General features: G+C 43.0%; 1 protein-coding gene and 1 long non-coding RNA gene across 6 annotated transcripts in view; one reads left to right on the forward strand and one right to left on the reverse strand.

Annotated features, from left to right (window-relative positions):
* INPP4B (inositol polyphosphate-4-phosphatase type II B) overlaps window positions 1-17,466 on the reverse strand; it is a 1,297,521-nt gene that overhangs the window by 588,044 nt on the left and 692,011 nt on the right. Inside the window, exon 1 of one of the 4 annotated variants that reach the window (XM_073549780.1) lies at window positions 6,955-7,239. The exons of the other annotated variants lie outside the window; for them this stretch is intronic. The gene's annotated coding sequence lies outside the window, so the exon portion shown is untranslated. Of the gene's footprint in view, window positions 1-6,954; window positions 7,240-17,466 lie in introns of those variants that run through there. 4 annotated transcript variants of the gene reach the window in all.
* The window catches only part of LOC141052526 (uncharacterized), a 110,316-nt gene that overhangs the window by 81,157 nt on the left and 11,693 nt on the right, over window positions 1-17,466 (forward strand). The window lies entirely within an intron of this gene.

Below are 17,466 nucleotides of genomic sequence, written 5' to 3' on the forward strand. Positions count from 1 at the left end.
AGATGTAAATAAATAATTTTGTTTCTTGAAGGGAGGCTGTCATTCTCAAAATGCCTTTTATATTAACTGTAGAGTGATATAGGGGACAATAAAAAGTCATAGTAGTTACACATTTCCGCTTCCATAATTTCGAGTATTGGAGTGTGAGGGACGACGGAGATGTCCCTCCTGGAATGTACCCACACCTTCGCATTCCCCCAGGCCATGAAAAACCATTCAATGTTTATCTGTAACTAGCTGAAGAGCCTGGCGCTGCCCGGGCATAGTAACTAACTGTGGTTAGTTATAGCAAATTATAATTATCCTCCATCCCATAGTCCCGTACCCATATACCCATCATACATATCCACGATCCCTTAGGCCCGTGCCCATATACCCATCATACATATCCTCCATCCCATAGCCGAGTGCCCATATACCCATCACACATCCTCCATCCCATAGTCCCGTGCCCATATACCCATCACACATCCTCCATCCCATAATCCCATGCCCATATACCCATCATACATATTCGCCATCACATAGTCGAGTGCCCATATACCCATCACACATCCTTCATCTCATAGTCCCATGCCCATATACCCATCATACATATCCTTCATCCCATAGTCCCGTGCCCATAAACCCATCATACATATCCTCCATCCTATAGTCCAGTGCCCATATACCCATCATACATATTCGCCATCCCATAGTCGAGTGCCCATATACCCATCATACATATCCTCCATCCCATAGTCCAGTGCCCATATACCCATCACACATCCTCCATCACATAGTCAACCATTATGACATCATAATGAGCGGCGGGGCTTGCAACCTATGATGACATCAGCGTTGCCATGGCAACCATTATGACATCATAATGAGGGGTGGGGCTTGATATACACACACACTTTTCCCCCATTATGTAGATAGGGGCAAAATTGTTTGGTGAATTGGAACACGCGGGGTTAAAATCTCGCCTCACAACATAGCCTAGGACACTCTCGGGGTCCAGACGTGTGACTGTGCCAAATTTTGTGGCTGTAGTTGCGACGGTGCGGATGCCAATCCCGGACATACACACACACACTTGAGCTTTATATATTAGATTAAAAACCAATGATAAATCCTTTGAAGCTTTGTCCCCACTAAACAGCACCAAGGTGTGAGTTCCCACAGCTACAGAACCTTGCATTATGGAGTTATAAAGCATAGCTAACAGGAATTACATATGGTAGGCAAATTTATGCCCAGATAAAATCCAGCAGAATCCAGCGGCATTGCTGCTATTTCATTCAGAGCTTCGGGCAGAAAGTTAGGAACCTCCACAGTTCTAAGCAGAAAATCTTACTCCAATGTGGGAGGGGAGAGGCTGCACAAGCCCAGGGGTGGGCAAAAAGTGTGGGAGGGGCTGCTCATTTGTGCTTAGTTTTCTAATGGCTTGAGGATACGTTAGGTGACGCAGCTAGGAAAGCCTGTAATTAAGCTTTTGACCTGTGATCCATCTGCACCTCCCTGTGGTCACATGCTACATAACACGGTAATTTCAACCTATCTATACCCTATCCTTGTACTACATTTGTGACTGTATACCTGTATATTGTCCTTGTAAATATATACCTGTATATTTCTAGTGCGTCTTTTCGGCGATTAAATATAAAATTAATCTTGGGCTGCTCTTTTAACTCAAATCACAAATCCCCACGTCCACACGTTCAGTTGGTCAATAGTACGCTACCCGGGTTGATTTCTGACCCAATATAAGGCCGGTTTCACATTTGCGCTTTATAGCGCAGTGACGACCTGCGCACGGCCGCCGCTAAGCCCCGTCCCCTCCCGCCTCCCTGCCCGCCCCATCCGGTCATCGCCGCCTACTAGCGCACATGGACGCTTGCGATCTGCGCACCCTATCTTTAACATAAGGTGCGCAGATCGTGCGCTAGCAGGATTTTGCCATGCGCTGCGCACTTTTGAAGGTGCGCCCGTGTGCGCCGAACGCAGCATGTTGCATTTTGGCGCGCACGGCGCACCTTCAAGAGTGCACAGCACATGGCAAAATCCTGCTAGTGCACGGCCAGCTCACGATCTGCGAACGCTATGCTAAAGATAGGGTGCGCAGATCGCAAGCGTCCATGTGCGCTAGTAGGCGGCGATGACCGGATGGGGCAGGCAGGGAGCCAGGAGGGGGCGGAGCTTAGCGGCGGCCGTTCGCAGGCCGTCGCTGCTCTATAAAGCGCAAATGTGAAACCGGCCTAAGCCTGTTGTCAGATGGGGCTTATGTCGAACGAGGAACTGGTGGCAGAATACCGTATTGTTTTAGTGAGGAACTCTGGCAGCGACGGACTGGAGGTTTAAATATATATCCCCAGCCTGGACAGGTGATATATATCCCCCCTCACTGGAAGCGCCTCACTAACTGGCACCTATAAGGGAAGCCTTTCCGTGAGTATTTGCCCTCGGTGCAGTTCCCTGACTGACCTGGAGCAATGGATGGTGCCAGAGAGCTGATCCCTGTGGGTAATTCTCTCCCCTCCCCTGAGGGGGTTTAAACATGAGCACCGTATTTGTCCCCTTTGAGCATAGAATCATAGAATCGTAGAGTTGGAAGGGACCTCCTGGGTCATGTGGTCCAACCCCCTGCTCAAAGCAGGATTCGCTAAATCATCCCAGTCAGATGTCTGTCCAGCCTCTGTTTGAAGACTTCCATTGAAGGAGAACTCACCACTTCTCGTGGCAGCCTGTTCCACTCATTGATCACTCTGTCAAAAAGTTTTTTCTAATATCTAATCTGTGTCTCCTCCCATTCAGTTTCACCCCATTGCTTCTAGTCTTTCCTTGTACAAATGAGAATAAAGATGATCCTTCTACAATGTGACAGCCCTTTAGATATTTGTAGACAGCTATTAAGTCTCCTCTCAGTCTTCTCTTTTGCAAACTAAACATTCCCAAATCCTGCAACCTTTCCTCATAAGACCGGTCACCAGGTTTGCAGACCGGTCACCATTCTGGTCGCTCTTTTCTGAACTTGCTCCAGTTTGTTGATATCTTTTTTAAAATGTGGTGCCTAAAACTGGACACAATATTCCAGATGAGGTCTGACCAAAGAGGAGTAGAGGGCAATAATGACTTCACGTGATCTAGACTGTATGCTTCTGTTAATACATCCTAGAATTGCATTTGCCTTTTTTGCTGCTGCATCACACTGTTGACTCATATTCAGTCTGTGATCTATTAGTATACCAAGTCTTTTTCACATGTGCTGTTGCTTAGCCCTATTCCTCCCATTCTGTATATGCTTTTTTCATTTTTATTGCCCAGATGTAGTACTTTGCATTTTTCCCTGTTAAAAACCATTCTGTTAGTTGCTGCCCACTGCTCCAGTTTATTTATATCTTTTTGAATCCTATCTCTCTCTTCTCTAGTATTAGCTATCCCTCCTAGCTTTGTGTCATCAGCAAATTTAATCAGTTTACCCTCTATTCCTTCATCTAAATCATTGATAAAGAAGTTTGATCAATACAGGGCCCAGGACAGAGCCCTGTGGTACCCCACTTGAGACATTCTTCCAACTGGATGTGCAGCCATTTACGACCACTCTTTGGGTCCGATCACTAAGCCAGTTATGAATCCACCTAACAGTTGCCTTGTCCATTCCATACTTAGTCATTTTTTCAATAAGGATTGTATGAGATACTTTGTCAAATGCTTTGCTGAAGTCAAGATATACTATATCTACAGCATTTCCTTGATCCACCCAATCAGTGATTCCGTCATAGAAGGAAATTAAGTTAGTCTGACATGACTTATTAGTTACAAAGCCATGCTGACTCTGTTTAATCACTTCCTTCTTATCCAGGTACTGACATATATGTTGTTTAATAATTTGTTCAAAGATCTTTCCTGGTATTGAAGTCAGACTCACCGGCCTATAGTTGCCTGGGTCCACCTTCTTCCCCTTTTTGAAGATAGGAACAACATTTGCTCTTCTCCAGTCTTCTGGGACTTCTCCTGTTCTCCAAGAATTTTCAAAGATTATGGAGAGGGGTTCAAAAATTTCTTCTGCTATCTCGTTCAGTACTCTGGGGTGTAATTCATCTGGACCTGGAGACTTGAATTCATTTAGGTTAGCTAAGTGTTTCCTCACTATCTTTCTGTTTATAGATATCCTGGATTCTTCTATTCCCTTAATAGGACAGTGAAGAACAGTTGATGCTACATTTCCTTTCTGAGAGAAAACAGATGCAAAATAGGAATTTAAAAGTTCAGCCTTCTCAACATCCTGTCTTACCATTTCATCATTTTCATCCTGTAAAAATCCTATAGCATCTTTGACTTTTCTTTTACTTTTGACATATCCCCAAAATCCTTTATTATTGCTTTTGACATCTCTTGCAAGCCTCAATTCATTGTCAGCTTTAAATAATCTGATTTGTGCCCTGCAGGTTCTGCAGACATCATTATATTCTTCTTTAGATATGCCTCCCTCTTTCCATTTTATAAACATTTCTTTCTTCCTTTTTGCATGTGCTTAAGTTCTGTGTTCATCCATCCTGGTTTCCATAAATGCTTCCTATTCTTCCCTCTTTTCAGAATTGTTAAAAATTGTGCTTTGAGAATTTCATTTTTCAAGATTTCCCATCCTTCCTGGACATTTTTGTCTTTAAGGATATCCAGCCATTGGATCCCTCCAATTCTCTTTCTGAATCCCTTAAAATCTGCCTTTCTGAAATCTAACCTTGAAGTCTGAGTCTTCACAGGTCTTCCTCCTCTAGTTATCCAAAATTCTAAAATAGCATGGTCGCTACCTCCTAGGGTCCCAGCCACTTTTACCTCCTCAACAATTTCCTCCCTGTTTATAAGGATTAGATGCAAGGTAGCAGTTCCCCTTGTTTTCTCCCCTATCTTTTGGAAGATAAAGTTGTCAGCAAGAGAAGATAAGAATTTCCTTGACCTGTTAGTTTTGCCTGAGAGAGATTCCCAACAAATGTCTGGATAGTTGAAATCTCCCATGACAACTATGTCATATTTTTTGGACAACTTGGCCATTTGATGCATAAAGAGTTCATCCCTATCTTCAGCTTGCACAGGTGGCCTGTAGTAAATGCCTACAATGGTGTCCTTTCCATTGTTCTGTCCTTGTATTCTTACCCAAACAGTTTCCACAGAACTCCCAGTCTCTGAAGCTTCAATCTCTGTGCAGATATATGCGTTTCTAACATACAATGCAACACCCCCTCCTCGTTTATCAAGTCCGTTTCTTGCAAATAAGTTGTATCCTTCTAGTCTTGTATTCCAATCATGTGTATCGTCCCACCAAGTTTCAGTGATTCCAAAGACATCATATTTCTTTTCCTGCGTTAGTAGTTTCAATTCTCCATGTTTGTTGCCCATGCTTTGTGCATTAGCATAGAAACATTTTAGTTTGTGATTGTTTTCTCTTTCTCCAATATTTTTATTATTTAGATTCTTTTGTCTTTGTTCTTCTTTTTTTCCTCTTCTAATAGCAGAGTTCTCAATAGCATTTGTCAGGTGTATGGCTTTTTCTGGTCTTTTGCTTCCCTTCCCACGTTGTTGTAGTTTAAAGCACTCCTTACAAGTGTAGCAAGGCGACTTCCAAATACATGTTTTCCAGTCTTTGTAAGGTGCACCCCTTCTCTAGCAAGTAGTCCATCGTATAGGTAATTCACTCCGTGATCCAGAAATCCAAATCGTTGCTGATGGCACCATTGACGTAGTCAGTTGTTCACCTGCAGAATCTTATTCCCCCTCCTTGTTCCATGGCCATCCACTGGGAGGATGGAAGAGAAGACCACCTGCGCTCCCAGCACATTATGGCTTCCACAGTAACACTTATTTCTTGACTCATTCCATCAATTGTACCCCACTGTCCACTTGCTCCCCTGATGAACCTCATGGACTGGAGGGGAAAAGCGTCAAGAAGATTTATTAGTTCTGATGTCTATGGGACATCATATCATATAAGTATTGTGGTTATTCCCATTATACATCAAATACTGTGGCCATTTCTTTTGTTTTTGGATTTAACCTGCCTTTTAGAATATCACTATTTTGAACACAATTGCGTGGCATGTTTTATTTGCTAAGGATTATTAATTTGAACGTTATTGTATTGGCATGCAGCATGCTTTAATTACTACGTGCCATATTGATTGGCCCTTGTGTATCAACACTTCTGGCAGTATGTATTTTTACTGGGAATGGTTAATACTTTTTTCGCTAATTAGGATAATTTATATATGTCCTAATTGATTCTCTACAACTAATTCTTTGAAATTGTCCCCTTTTGAAAATAGGTATTTAAATTATTTCAATACTTAGAGACAGTCTTCGAGGAGCAGGGGCGCCATTGTTGCATTTTTTTTAAAGTGCCAACCTCCACAGATAAGTGAGGAAAAATCTTAGGGTGACAGTGGGCCCTTTTTTTTCAAAAATATATATAGTCCTATTAAATGGTTGGTATCCCCCTTTTTTTCTGTGATTTGAGCAACTTTTAAACTTTTTTTGGCCATGCTGCCAAGATGACTATACATTATATATTCACATGGTGTGGGTCCTTGTAAAATAAATGACTAATAAATTTAAATTTTAGAACTAAAAAATATTACTATTGCGCTTGGAGTTACCGTAACATAAATAAAATGGAAAAACAAATCTATGAGCCAGTAATGAATAACCAAATTAGGACAAACAGTATAGTTAGCACAAAACTAGTCATATAAATCCCTTTGCATCTTGTCTCCTATTGCAGTAGGGGTTAAACTACCTCACACACACAAAAAAAAAGGAATGAACTCAGTCTGGAATCAAGGTGCCCAGTAACAGATATTGCACATAGATCCTGTCTCCTATTGCAGTAGGGGTTAAACTACCACAAAAAAAAAAGGAATGAACTCAGTCTGGAATCAAGGTGCCCAGTAACAGATATTGCACATGGATCAAAGTTACCTCCTCCAGTAGTAAGGGTTGAGGCTGCCACAAGTGAAGTAAGTGGCTACAGACTTGAATGAAGCCGCCGCTGATTCCAAGTTACAGGTTGCACAGGTCCTTTTAGTATCGATATCGCTCCTCTATTAAATAACCAAATGATTCCTTTCTCCTTATTGCTTGCAATAGTCACGGTAGCGGTGCTGCCCCGGCCGGCGGCAGCAAGCGCTATATGCAGGCTGAAAAAAAGTTGCGCATGCTGAACGCTGTTCCCGACTGTCACGCTGTGCTCGTCAGCACAGGACCTGCGTGACGTCAGAGGCACACCTGCATAAAGATCACGCTGGATCTTTATGCCTGACACTCTCATCCCTAAAGGGTTAAACAGTGAGATTGAACTATTTGGTTTCCACTAAGCAGCTTGACCTTTTTTTTTTCTAATTTACATAATTATAGCAGGTGTGTATATACATAGTGCCAAGATCGCCAGTGGGACCATATCCCGTGTCGGATAGCTTTTTTGGTCCATACCGCGATCCATAGCGGCTGCAGCCCAGCACATCACATGCCTCTGACGTCACGCAGGTCTTGTGCTGACGAGCACAGAGTGACAGTCGGGCACAGTGTTCAGAACGCGCAACTTTTTTCAGCCTGCATATAACGCTTGCTGCCGCCGGCTGGGGCAGCACCGCTACCGTGACTATTGCAGGCGATAAGGAGAAAGGAATCATTTGGTTATTTATTAGAGGAGCGATATCGATACTAAAAGGTCCTGTGCAACCTGTAATTTGGAATCAGCGGCGGCTTCACTCAAGTCTGTAGCCACCTACTTCACTTGTGGCAGCCTCAACCCTTACTACTGGAGGAGGTAACTTTGATCCATGTGCAATATCTGTTACTGGGCACCTTGATTCCAGACTGAGTTCATTCCTTTTTTTTGTGGTAGGTTAACCCCTACTGCAATAGGAGACAGGATCTACTGTATGTGCAATATCTGTTACTGGGCACCTTGATTCAAGACTGAGTCCATTCCTTTTTTTTTTTTTTTTTTGTGTGTGGTAGTTTAACCCCTACTGCAATAGGAGACAAGATGCAAAGGGATTTATATGACTAGTTTTGTGCTAACTATACTGTTTGTCCTAATTTGGTTATTCATTACTGGCTCATATATTTGTTTTTCCATTTTATTTATGTTATGGTGACTCCAACCGCATTAGTAATGTTTTTTAGTTCTATTGATTTTATTCTGACACCGACGGTGACTGGTGTATTTTACATATGCTGCTGGAGTCTGTGTGTATATTTGAGAGCCACTGATTGTTTGCATTATTATAAAGTTAAATTTTAGCAGATTTTTTTTCTGGTTTGGTTTTTGTTGTACTGCACCTGTAGCAAATCTTGGGACTTCATTCAGACTAGCACTTTACTTACCATCACTGGTACACAGTGCTTGTGAAAATAACTTTTAATCTATATGCATATGAGGGTGCTTTGGTACACCCGCGATGTGAACATGAGTTGGGGGCACTGTTAGACCCTCACAATTTGGGTCTTAGGGACTGCCCTTGTCTGTAATGAATAGCACTAACTTAGAGCAAATGCTGACCTGCTGGTGTGCACACGCGCTCCGATACTGACTGTGCTGCCTGCATGCACGTGCATTGACTGGTCACTTCCACTTTCCTGATTCCTCTCTGCTGATGCTGCTCACACACCAGAAAGAATAGCAAGCGGCGTCTGCAGAGAGCCCAGCAGGGCTGTGTTTAGTCTACAAGTGAGTGCTGTCGATCACTATCTAGGGCAGTCACCAAGAAGCAAATTGAGGCTGTTTAAGGTTGCACCCAGCTCTTGCCCAACCATAGGTGCTTAATTTGTGAATGGATTAAAAGTAATTTTCACAAGCACTGCACCAGTCACAGGTAAAGTGCTAATATGATTTTTTATAGGGAACTCTTATTTAAAATAATTAACAAATCTTTATTATACATCATACCAATTCATGATCATACAAACACATGGTGCAAATAGTGCATTATAATGATGGCAAAATAGTGCAAGGCAACCCTCACATCAAAACATATGTAAATTTTAATTGCACATACCACAAATTCGATACCAGTGGACCACGTGTAGGGAAAATAACTGTGCAATAAAGAACTGCTGACATTGAATGAATTGATAACACGTCACGTAGTACCTTAGGACCCGTGTGTTTTTATGATCATGAATTTGTATGATGTTTAATAAAGATTTGTTAATTATTTTAAATAAGAGTTCTCCAGTTTTTTTATAGTAAGATTTAGCTAGGAGATATGGTATTTTCTGCCCAATTATCGGATATTGACTTTTATAGGGGTGAAGTCCCCCATATTACTAGTTAGTGTAAAAGGCATTTTGGATATGACAGACATCCTTTAAAGGGAACCTGTCACCCCCAGGGTGTTTTTAAGTAAAAGAGCCACCTTCAGCAGCACTAACGCTGCATTCTGTGAAGGTGGCTCTTCTGTTTCTGACCCCTAGTAACGCCGAAATATTGACTTTTATTACTAGGTCCCCATACCTGTATTGTGTCCCATAGGTATGGTGTGTCTCCCCTGTATCAGCCGCCTCCCAGCCATCCATCATGCCCCTGTCTTGCGTCTGGGTGCCGCCTCCAAGCCATCCATCATGCCCCTGTTTGCATCTGGGCGCCGCCTCCAAGCCATCCATCATGCCCGTCTTGCATATGGGCGTCACCTCCCATCCGTCCATCATGCCCCATTCTTGTGTCTGGGCACCACCTCCCATCCATCCATCATGCCCCTGTGTGCCACCACCGCCTCCTGTGTTGTATGCCGGAAACTGCGCTGTGACAACAGTTCTCGGGCATGTGCAGTGCGCACTGCCCGGTAACTGACATCAGGCCATCAAGCCTGCATGTTTTGGAGTCCCCTCATCCCGCTCCGCAGTCTGAATACTTCATAACACACTGTGGGGCGGGATCTGGGGCCTCTGCAACACACAGGCTTGATTGTTATGAATAGGTCACCGATGAGGATGGCCACCTGGAAACCAGAAAGGTTGGTAACTTAGCGGATTGCAGACCCCTGATCCTAACAACACAACTAGCAGTAGCCGTGGGGCGTACCTATGATGCCCTAGACATCTCGGCACAGCCGGAGAACTAACTAAGCTTAAAGCAAGAAAGGTGAAATCTAAACTGCCCCGGAGTAGAACCCCAAAGAAATAGCCCCCAAACATATAATGTCGGTGAGACAAGATGAGGCACAAATGCAGATGGAAAATAGAGTGCGCAAATGATGGGGCCCAAACTGTCTAGATAGGAAAGGAAAGACACTGTCTGCAATCATGCAAAAACCCTAAAAAATCCAACATGTCTGATGTACAAAAAATACTGAGGTCTCACGAACTCTCCCCCACTATATCAGCATTCTGGTGCAAACTGGCAGCAAGGCAAAAGAGACTAATATAACAGGGGACTGAACAAACTGACACAAGCTGTAACATATGGAGCGGGGTCCAGCACTGCCCCAGCAGGGAGCACGCTGAACCCTCACAGAAAAGCAGAAAGAGGCAAAACCCGATCAGATGCAAAGGATTAGCAAATGAACAACTTAACTGAAAAATGCAGGATCAGGCAGGAGACAGCAGACCTCAAAATGCACAGGAAGAAACTAATCACCAGCAGCAACTGAGGGAAGCCTGCTCACTTATATCCTCCCAGTCAGTAACCCCTGATTTCCAATCATCGTCGTCAGGTGGCAGACTTCTCTCAACCCGGCCAGCTCCACTACCCGCAGTAACCACCAGAGGGAGCCCCGACTCAGAAGTCAGATCAAGAGAATTCACAACACTTGATGGCCTGATGTCAGTTCCCGGGCAGCGTGCACTGTTAAGGACTTTCGAGCAGTGTGTGTAGGGAGGTGGCGAACTTCGTTGCTTCCCCTCACTCCCATGTGCTGGTCCCGTGCACTTTATGCGGTACTCGAATTGTGTACCTGTATGTTAACATATTAATGTGTAATGCTATGTATCACATGCCTTATTGTTATCTCCTTGTGTTTTACACTGTTAAATGTGCTGTGTCTGCCATGTATGACTGTTGTGCTGTGTTTGTTATGCACATGCTAGAGGCAGGGACAGAAGGGGTTACCTTAGGGGGCTGAGCCAACAGCCTCTAGGGAAAAGGAAGCTGAGGCGTTCTGGTCAGAGCCCAGGCAGGACGGCCTGAGGCAGGGTGTGTGTCCCTGTCTGGGTTACAGGTTCAACCCCGCTTGGGACAGAGGGAGCTTCCGTCTGGGGCATATGTGCATCCCCATCTGGGACAGAAGAAATCCCCGGCTGGAGAATAGACTGCTGCCCCAGGCCCACGGGCAGTTAAGTGGGCACTGGGACTGAGTAGTGCCCCGTCGAGGACTATAAGTGCCCAGGAATCGGTTGGAGGACTGTGACTGTGGCTGCCGTTGCTGCCGCCATTGATGTTACCGCTGCTATGGTAGTGAAAGAATTAGGGAAAGAACAGGAAATTTACCTGAATAATTGTAACCACCTTTCTTTTCCACGTTTTATTACCTGATCTCTACTCTGAAATAAACTGTTATCCTTGTTGGATCTTAACGGTGTCTCTGGATCCTGATTGTTCGTGTGCAGTGGCTGTGGAGAAGAGGTAAATTGTCTGAGGTTCAGCTGTCCTGTCTATTTTCTGTGCAAGGGACCAGGGTGCTTGCTGACTGTTAGTCCAGTGGACTCTGTTCATGGACTGTAGCTTAAAGTGACTAAGCCATAACTACCACCCCGTGTCACCTTGTTAAGTGTGGATGGGCACTGTTTCTGTGGGAGTGACTACAGATGAACTGCTAGTTCCTGAAATCCAGATGGGAGCTACTGATGTTATATAACTCATTGAAGATGCAGGGAAAGCGCAGAAAGCATTACTTTATTTTCTTCATGTTACCTTATATTCATTAAAAGTTTCTAACGTTTGGACAGAGTCGTGACCTGTGGTGTATCTGAGGACATGATTCCAGCGTGGAGAAAAACCCTGTGATAGAGATAACTGACTGTGCTGCAGGACCGGTACTTTATCTGTTTTTCTATGTGCAAGGTGTGCTCACTGACTGTGACTCAGTAGACTCACCCACGACTACCACCCCCTACCACCTTGTTACACCCTTAGCACTGATTGACAGCCAACTGTCAGTCAGTGTCGGGGCATGGAGATGGCCTAAGTCGTGCAAGCCCACCCATATGAGCATGGATAACATCATATAGAAGCCATTGTCGAACTGTGAATCGATCTGTGATGTGAGGTAAGATTTATTTTGCAGCTCAGCATGATCTTTGTTTGTGTCCATCAGCCTGTTTTCTCAGTCAACTACTCACTCCTTCTCGCTTTTCCCACCTCTTATTTCCATAAAATGCAATAGGCTGTATACACTGATGAGCATAAGGGTAACAATGATTTGAACTTTTGACTTTCAGGCTCCATATCTCACCACCACCAACAGCTTGAAATTTGAATGTATAATCATTTTATAGACAATGGAATTGGCTATCTCATACATAAATTTGACATTAGCATATGATTAGTTATGCAGATTCTTGTGATGCCACTGCATTGTTACTGTTTTTCTCCTAAAAATCTAAATTTTAATTTTTATTACTTTTAGTATTTTGTAAATCCACCTTTGGCTTTAAACACTGCCTGAATCCTTCTGGACATGCTCTTGACCAGATTCAAGCATGTCTCAACTGAAATCTGATCCAAGGTCTCTTGGTGCACATTCACAAAGTTGGTGCATACTGGTCGACTCACATGGGTATGTATACAGCTTTTTCTTCAACTCTACCCACATGTGTTTGATTGGGTTGAGGTCTGAGGACTATGGGGGGCAATCCAAGAGTTCAGGCAGAATCATATAATCGTAGAGTTGGAAGGGACCTCCTGGGCCATCTGGTCCAACCCCCTGCTCAAAGCAGGATTCGCTAAATCATCCCAGACAGATATCTGTCCAGCTTATGTTTGAAGACTTCTATTGAAGGAGAACTCACCACCTCTCATGGCAGCCTGTTCCACTCATTGATCACACTGTCAAAAAGTTTTTTCTGATATCTAATCTGTGTCTCCTCCCATTCAGTTTCATCCCATTGCTTCTAGTGTTTCCTTGTGCAAATGAGAATAAAGATGATCCTTCTGCAATGTGACAGCCCTTGAGATAATTGTTGACACTTATTAAGTCTCCTCTCAGTCTTCTCTTTTGCAGGCTAAACATTCCCAAATCCTGCAACCTTTCCTCATAAGACAGGGTTCGCAGACCGGTCACCCTTCTGGTCGCTCTTTTCTGAACTTGCTCCAGTTTGTTGATCTCTTTTTTAAAATGTGGCGCCCAAAACTGGACACAGTATTCCAGATGAGGTCTGACCAAAGAGGAGTAGAGGGCAATAATGACTTCACGTGATCTAGACTGAATGTTTCTGTTAATACATCCTAGAATTGCATTTGCCTTTTTTGCTGCTGCATCAGACTGTTGACTCATATTCAGCCTGTGATCTATTAGTATACCCAAGTCTTTTTCACATGTGCTGTTGCTTAGCCCTATTCCTCCCATTCTGTATATGCTTTTTTTCATTTTTATTGCCCAGATGTAGTACTTTGCATTTTTCCCTGTTAAAAACCATTCTGTTTTTAACAGGGCAAAATCCAGCAGCTCTTCATTGTCATTGAACCATTTCTTCGCCAATCTCGACATATGCTTTGGGTCATTGTTCTGTTGGAACACTATGTCCTCCTTTTCATACCCATAGTACTTGTGTGTAGGACGTAGCTCATCTTGTAGTATAGAAGGATACTCACATATAACTCAGTAGTGAGACCGGCATCGATCCTGGTCAAGTATTCAACACCTTTGGCTGTGAAACAACCTCATATCATAAGGCTTCCTCCACTTGACAATTTCTTCAATTTCTAGATCCTTTAGGTCCTTTTGCCCTTGTTTCTTCAAGACCCATTTGCACCCATCAGAGCCTAGTCTATTGACTTTCATCTAATCATTCCAAATCTCCTGTTTCCAATCTTATATTTTCCACTTTTGGTACTTTTGTGCAAACTCAAGCTGATGCTTCTTATGATGATATTGAAGTTGAGACTTCTTCACCTTTTTTTCTTGGGCCACCATTCCAGACTTGTGTAATCTGCGTCGCACGGTGCTTGCATGGACATCTCTGATATCACTATTATGAAGCATATAAGCCACCTCCACTGCCGTGTTTGTCGCACCAAAACTGATAGACCTTGTTATGTGCTGAGTAGTTGACTCCAATATTTTGCCTGGATGTCCACCTATTGGCTTTTGAATGAATGTATGGATTTCATTTCGTAATCTTACAACTGTCATGGCACTCACATGATGCAGTTTGGCAATATTCTTGGCCGAGAGACCGCTATTGATGAGCTCGATGATGCGGTTTCTCTTTTATTGGGAGATCATCTTCATGGCTGCTCCTCGATTCAAACCATTGACCTGTTGCTTGGGAATCAACCTAATAACACACTGAGCTATTAGGTAATGTGAGAACAGGTTGTATTTTGTAGTATACAGGAAGAGAGATTTTTCCACCACCAGGACCAAAACAGTAAGGCTAGTTTCACACTAGCGTTCAGCAGAGCTGTGTAGTTCCTCTGTAAAGCCCCGCCTAATGCCGCACTTCTTCCTTCAGCTCCGCCTATGTCGGCATGGGTACGCAGTACCCTATCTTTAACATTGGGTGTGCAGGCCATGCGAATGTATGCTGATGCCTTCGCATGCGTCGCTTTGACGCTGCGCCGAATGCAACATGCTGCATTTTGTTGCGGTTGGCACAGAGTCAAAACGACGCATGCACAGGCATCCGCATACATTCGCATGGCCTGTGTATGCAGGATGCATGTCGATGTAGGTGGAGCTGAAGGAAGAGGTGTGGCAGTGGGCGGGGCTTAATGGAGGAACTACGCAGCCCTGCCGAATGCTAGTGTGAAACTAGCCTAACAATGCATTGGCATGACATGAATCTGCATAACTTATCATATGCAAAATAGTTGCAAGTCAAATTTATATATGAGATAGCCAAGATGATTGTCTACAAAATGATGGTAGTCTCACGATCAAAGCAGTAATGGATGGTGAGATTTGGAGCCTGAAAGTCTAAATTTCAAAACATTGTTATCCTTTTGTTTGTCAGTGTAAATTGACCCCTCACTTTGCTGGCAGTCTGTCTTGATCTCAGCCTTATTCAGATCAGACAATTGATTTTCAGAGTGGCTGGTGAGTACAGAGAGCAGGGGGGATTGAAAGAAGTGGCTCATAAGTGAAGAAAAAAAGCTGAATTTTCTGTTGAAATGATACAAAGTTTCTTATAGTAGCTTGAACTATTGATTTACACAAAGATTCTTTGATCTGTTCATCTGATGGTTGTGTCGTATGTTATCCCACATTGTGCAGAAACTGTACTATGATTAACAAAAGGTCAATTGAATGTCCAATACAAAGTTACTACTGTGACTTTCATAAGTCACCACATCATCCCAATTCTTGACCAAACTCGACTGCCATGTGGAACTCTACACCAATATACAGCTCTGGCAAAAATTAAGAGACCACTGCAAAATTTTCAGCTTATCTGATTTTTCTCTTTCTAGGTATATTTTTTGAGTAAAATGTGAATTGCTCTTTTATTCTATAAACTACTGACATCATGTCTTCGAATTTCCAAGCACCAAATTTTGTATTTATTTTCAGAAAATGAGAAATGGTCAAAATAACAAAAAAATACAGTGCTTGCAGACCTCAAATAATGCTAAGAAAACTAGTTCATAATCATTTAGAAACAACAATACCAATGTTTTAACTCGGGAAGAGTTCAGAAATCGATATTTTGTGGAATAACCATGATTTTTAATCACAACTTTCTTGCGTCTTGGCATGCTTTCCACCAGTCTTTCACACTGCTTTTGGGCGACCTTATGCCACTCCTGGTACAAAAAATTAAGAAGTTCTTCTTTGTTTGATGGCTTGTGACTATCCATCTTCCTCTTGATTACATTCCAGAGGTTTTCAATGGGGTTCAGGTCTGGAGATTGGGCTGGCCATGACAGTAATGGCGCATTGTCCTGCTGGAAAAAACAGTCCTCAGAGTTGGGGAACATTGCCTGAGCAGAATGAATAAACCGTTTTTCCAGGATAACCTTATATACAGCTTGATTCATACATCCTTCGCAAAGATTAACTTGCCCAATTCCAGCCTTGCTGAAACATCCCCAGATCATCACTGATCCTCCATCAAATTTCATAGTGGGTGCAAGACACTGTGGCTTGTACGCCTCTCCAGGTCTCCGTCTAACCATTAGACGACCAGGTGTTGGGCAAAGCTGAAAATTAGACTCATCAGATTACCTTACTCCAGTCCTATATGGGCTAATCCTTATGGTCTTTGGCAAACTTCAGCCTGGCTCTGCTTTGCTTCTCATTGATGAAAGGCTTTTTTCTAGCTTTACATGACTTGAGCCATGAATCTAGGAGCTTATTACAAACTGTTCTTGCCGTGCACTTCACTGCAGCTGCCATTTGCCATTCCTTTTGTAGGTCACTTGATGTCATCCTGCGGTTGCTGAGTGACATTTGAATAAGATGACGGTAATCCCAGTCAGTGGAGAGTCGTTTTCGCCCTTTGCTGGTCTTTAGCTTTGTTGTCCCCAAAGTTTGCTGCTTGACCTTGTTGTAATGGATTACAATTTTAAGGATGGAGGCAACATGTATCACTGTATCCCTCTGCTAGTAAATCCAGAATTGACCCCTTCTTTTCCTCACTCAAGACTTTTCTTTTCAACTTCTTTGGCATGGTTAAAAGTTATTTTTTCATTCCTATTACTTTTGGAATATTATTAGCACTTGTTTTGCCATCCAGCTTGTCCTATTGCAAGAGGATTGTGAATACCACGGCAGGGTTTTTTATACTTTCCTTCGTTAAATAAGATTTGGTTCAGGTGATCACCTAATCAAAAGCACATTAAGTAGAATGACGTGTACTCTGGTTGGAATTCAACTAACATTGGAATGGCTGTCAGACATGTAGAGAAGCTGATTTTTTATAAAACTGTGCAGTGGTCTCTTAATTTTTGCCAGAGCTGTATGTATTTCAGTTACAAGTATAAGTCTGGAGTATAAGACTGAATATAATTATAGCAAAATTTTAATCCACAATATCAAGCAGAAATATTGAAAATAATGATGAATGGGGAGAGATTTATTAAAGCTAGTACAAAAACTTAAAGCAGTCTTTCACATGAAGCAGATATCATTCTCATTTTCAGAGTTTTTTTTAACCCGTTTCTGCCAGATGACGTACTATCCCATCCAAAATGGGATCACTTGTGGGGGTTTCCACTGTTTAGGCACATCAGGGGCTCTCCAAACACGACATGATACCTGCAGACCATTCCATCAAAGTCTGCAATCCAAAACGTCACTACTTCCCTTTCGAGCCCCGACGTGCCCATAC

This window comes from Dendrobates tinctorius, unplaced genomic scaffold (genome assembly GCF_039654945.1).
Source record: "Dendrobates tinctorius isolate UK_male_01 unplaced genomic scaffold, ASM3965494v1 ptg000161l, whole genome shotgun sequence".
Classification (NCBI taxonomy): domain Eukaryota; kingdom Metazoa; phylum Chordata; class Amphibia; order Anura; family Dendrobatidae; genus Dendrobates; species Dendrobates tinctorius.